Genomic DNA, 5,000 nt, shown 5'->3' on the forward strand with positions numbered 1-5,000 from the left:
TCCACTTAGACTATTATGATTTTCTCTTTAGCTACGTAGGTTATATAAGATTCAATTCAATCTAACAAGCGGACTGGACTACCTTCGGCTACTACAAGATATTTAGAAACCTAAGAAGCTGAGCCTACTTTACGCACTTAAGGCAGCAGCAGATGATGAAGAAATGGGCGGTAGATGATAATGAGAAAGGGCGCCCCTTGGCATTTCCTGTGGGGGAGTCTGATTGATCCAATCACGACGAATGATGTCAACCCCCTCTTTTGCGCCTAACTTGACTCTGATTCTCCCACTATGAGAGCTGATCCAGGGGCTAGTTCGGCTACAGAATGGAATTTACGAAAGCCCCCCCCCGTCTTTCCGACTCAATGTATTGCCCTTTGGGACCAGGATCTGACGAGGAAGTGAGAGAGGGGACACCAAACATAGGTGCGTACCATTGCCCCAATCCAATGGACTATGTCATACAGGGAGGAACCCTTGGAGGTTGGGACAGAAAGAAAGCAGGTTTTGCTTCTGCTTCCTTCGAGCTACCAAACTCTTTCGTCAGGTGTGGGTCAAGTTCCCTCATTATTGCTTGACTTCCCCTTTGGGGCACGAAAAGATGGACTAGGACTTAAGTAAGGGAGAGGACAACCCCTGTTTCTGGCTTACCTTCAACGAGTGAGTGCTATTCCCATTCCTTACTTTGATCCGACCCTGTTCCCCGACCAGTTTGCTTGCTCACTAGAAGAGTCAAGCGAGAGCAGCTAGTTTAGAAGGAAAAGGACACCAGGGGCTATTCGGCCTCACTTGTCGGAGACTGAACTACCGCTCGCTTACTTGCTGATCAAGGAGGTCATTTCCACTTACTCTAAGCATAGAAGGAAGAAGATTGAAAAACTAACAAACAAATTGTCTTCAGCCCTACTTACTTATAGGCTGACTTGGCCCAGGAAACAAGGTTCTATTAGGCTTGCAGGGCTTAAAAAAGAATGAGCTAGATCGCAGGTATTTGGATACGAGGTAGTAGCGGGGTCTAGTCGAAGCGGTGCGCAAAGTGTACAAAGGCGAGTCTCACGGGCAGCGGCACGTGAGGGGTCTCCCGAACTTCATGGAAGACGCAGTTAGGGAGTTGGAAGATGCACTTTGGACTCCTGCACCAGTAAGAATGGAACTGGAATAAAAAGTCGGGGTAGCTAGTCACTCCGTTACTGAGGAAAGAGAGGATGGCATTTCCATAAGTAGACTCTCCTTCTTACTGAATCCTTATCCTGCCCTCTCTACTCGGGAACAATTCATTCTTAACTCGTACATAAGTTCCGGGCGTCGACAAGAGAGTTAGCGATCTACAGCTGGTTCGGTGGACTGGTGGTGACACGGGCGGGCCCTCTACTTTATTTGCCGAATCCAATCGATCATGGGCGGCCCTCTTCGTTCACAGTCTTTCTTTCCTTTCGAATCCAATTGTTCCAATCTGACCAAATAGCAATTCATTGAAATCATTCGGGTCACCTCTTTTTTAAGCACTTGACCAAGCCTATTTCTATAGAAAAGGACAGGAATCTATTGACTTTGAGTCTGTCTCCTACTACGAAATTGGAACTGAACACAGGATGGCAATAGTGAGAAAAAAAATCCCCTCGTACTACGTCATTATTTATTCTATTTTCCCTGGTAAGTGCTCCAGATGCAGTTGCTTTAGTTGACGTAGTGAGTGGAACCTAATTATCTGTTTCCTTGAATACCAGAGTTGCCTTTTGTAGATGAGAAAGCCAACAATTTTGCAAGGAGTTGATAATTGCACTTGAAGTAGTAAGTTTAAAGACAGTTGAAACTTAATGGCACCGTTTAACCAAGCACTCTTGTAGCTTCGGAAACTCCGTGTTCAGATCGGTGAGGCAAGAGACGAATTCATCGTCAGTTACCTCCACGATATCCAAAATACCCTCCAGACCATGAAGACAGATAATGAGAGTCAGGTTCAAACAATTCAAGGATTGTAAATACCATAACAGCAAAGTAGAATGCACCAAATTTTTCCTATTACCGGTTCCAGGAAGAGCACACCAAATGAAAGAAACTATTACTCAAAAAGCGAATCACATCTCGATCCACAAACTGCCAAAAGCCTTTGTTATTCCATTCCCAGTGGAACGTCAACCTGTTTAACAACAATTTTCTAAGAAACTTGCTGAATTCTAAATGAAACAACCTTATTTTCAAGTGACAGGCAATATCCATTTCAACCAATTATTAAAGATAAAAGGGCTAACTGCACAGCTAATTGAATTCCTTTTCGAGGTTGAGTTCATCTTGAAACCGCATTTGCTTCCTAATTAAACTGAGAAAAAATAAGAATATTAAAAGAAAGACTCCACAGAACATGAATGAATTCAGGTACATCACATCAGGCTGATATGTGCCGGTATCATACCTGTTTCAAGATTCTGGCTAAGCCCTTCTTGTTGCCACATATCCAGTTTCTTCTAAGGTTTCTTGAATTGCTCAAGTTCCTGCTCAACGCTTCTTGTCTAGCTCCAGTCTAGCACTTGTACCAGTCGCCTACCAGATCACGGCTTTGCTCCAATTCGACTCTCCAATTATGCAATCCTCTCCAAAATTGGGGCTTTTCTTCACTTCAGCACTTCCCCTCGCAGTGGATTCCACTAGGTTCTTAACCTCTTCCCAATTCTTAAACTGAAACCTGCGATGTCTAATCCAACTCGGCACCTAACCAGCTTGTCAGCATCGTAAGTTTGCCTCAACATTCCCCCTAGAAATACAAAAAGAATGTAAATCTACTTTCATTTATTTATTAGGGATGAGACTTTCTTTTTCTTTTTCTATTTTCTAGAATAAGTATGCTCTGGAGTAAAAGGATTCGAACCTTTGCATGCCGGTACCAAAAACCGATGCCTTACCACTTGGCTATACTCCAAACGGGGGGAAGGCTCGATGAAAACGAGCTGGGATATAGATTTTTCAGAAGGAAGAGTTAGTTACCCTCGGTCTTCCTTCTTTCCCGGGAATCAAGGAAGTAGTAGCGGGACAGTCCTTTATTTCCCCCTTTAGACCAACTACAACAAGCTCGCTCCTTAGGTTAGCTCTCTGCTCTACCTATTTGTTTGCAATGCCTTGCTTATCAAAATAGGCCTTTCTGTAACCTGACCTTACGCTGAAAAACAGCACTTGTTGGCTCTGCGTCCACTGAAACTTATGAAAAAGAAATGTTATTCTATCGATATCTTCAAGAGTTCCCTAACCCCCTGACTGAGAGTGCTATGATGGGCTATTGAAGTTCGTCCCTGCGGCACGGTGGGGCAGTGCAAATCCTTTCATTAATGAAGTTCCGCCCTGACACTCCCATTATTGGCTTCCTTCCCTGGGGACCGCTCGGGCGAAGGCAGAGCATGGAATGATCGTAGGGGCATCCTTCCTAGGTGGAAAAGACGTGTGTGACTAAAACCAGGAGGAGAAATCCATTTTCAAATGGCGACAGAAAGAAAGGAATCACGAAATAGAAGAAAAAGTGCACTGTGCTGGCAAATGTGGAGAATAGCCATCCATCTTTCATCAATGAAATTGTTCCGTATGGGTAGCAAATACACATATCAGAAGAGCCAACCCGAAAGCACTTGCTTCAAAGAAGCAGCAGTTACCAAGAAATTCCTGTTTCAAGTCAGTATATCTCGATAGAACCAATTCCAATCCAGGTAGTGTGAACAGAGGATGTGGAAGTTCTGTTTCCTTGCCTTGTCAAGCATTTCATCTGACACTCTATCTATACTATAGCTAGATCAATTCCTATTCTTTCTTCCAGGCGACTTTACTCCAAAGAATTTTGCCTTCTTATCTTGACTCGATCTCACGAAATTGGATTGATTGGCACACCGCGCATCTGGCATTCGCTTCTCCTATCTATCTCTTCCAACTAAGCTGATCACTGGAAAATATGAAATCCTGCAAGCAATCATTCCAGAGCCAACTACGAAGATACCTGGTCTTCCACTCTGTTCACTGGAGGAAAGACAAGAAAGTAAACAATTCTTCAAAGGAATTGGCTCTACCGGAACAGAGGAATTGGCTCGCTCCTTCGCTCGCTGGGTAAGCGTAGAATGCACACCAGTCTGGTATCAAAGCGTATCTACTTGAAAAGGAGACTACTTGAACAGATGAAATGGAAGGAAGAAATGAAAGTTCGATCTACCAACGTAGAGTCCGCCCCTCCCAGGAAGAAGAAATTTGCTACTTTGGCTCATCAGTTGGTAAGTCTGTCTATGAAGTTCAGTACCCAGAAAAGAGAAAAAAAGACCAAAACAAGCTTTTTCAAGCTCTACAAGTCCTATATATATAGTGTTCCACTAGATAGCCGTGTTAAACTAGTCCAGTCTTGCCGAGTGGCCTTATCTTCTGGTTACCTGGTCCGGTACTTCTACTTCGAGAGTGAGTTAGTAAACAGGATCAACTTTATGATCCATTTTGAGAAATTGCAATCACAGAATCAGAACGAGTGGGTCTAGAGTCCATCCTCACACAGTTGAAATGCTGCTTCTCCCTTCTCCTTTCCAAAAGAAAGTGGATCTCATAGCCTCTGACAATTCGAAAAGTAGGTCTCAGTCTCATTTTCAGATGAAATTTTCCACCGGAAAGAGAATCCCATATTCTTTAAGCCAAGCCGCCAATCCTAGGGTCAATGCGGAACAGGAAACCATTGCTATTTGAGCAGTTAGAGAATAGAAATTCCACTCATTTAGAAATCGATCAGCGAATGCCAGAGGAAGGATAAGGGGAGCCTACACCAACGTAGTCTTAGCCCTAGAACACATGGAGCTTGGAGCACTGATAATAAGTCTGTCTGATTTTCAAGGAGTTTATGAACAATCACCACATCCATATTGAGGAGAAAGCTCACTCAGGCTACTGAACTTGTAAATACAGTTGCGCTCATGATAGGGATTCCGTTTATGGCGTGAGGTGAAGTTAGAAGCATACCTGGATATATACTCATAGTGGCTTCCATA

The 5,000-nt window shown here is 43.6% G+C and overlaps 1 protein-coding gene across 1 annotated transcript in view; it reads left to right on the top strand.

The window, feature by feature from the left end:
• LOC123418199 (ATP synthase subunit 9, mitochondrial) overlaps nucleotides 1-5,000 on the top strand; it is a 9,515-nt gene that overhangs the window by 2,547 nt on the left and 1,968 nt on the right. The window contains exon 1 of the mRNA XM_045106963.1: nucleotides 1-5,000. This exon is cut by the window's left edge and continues 2,547 nt beyond it; it is cut by the window's right edge and continues 1,968 nt beyond it. The gene's annotated coding sequence lies outside the window, so the exon portion shown is untranslated.

This window comes from Hordeum vulgare, unplaced genomic scaffold (assembly GCF_904849725.1).
Source record: "Hordeum vulgare subsp. vulgare unplaced genomic scaffold, MorexV3_pseudomolecules_assembly, whole genome shotgun sequence".
NCBI lineage: Eukaryota > Viridiplantae > Streptophyta > Magnoliopsida > Poales > Poaceae > Hordeum > Hordeum vulgare.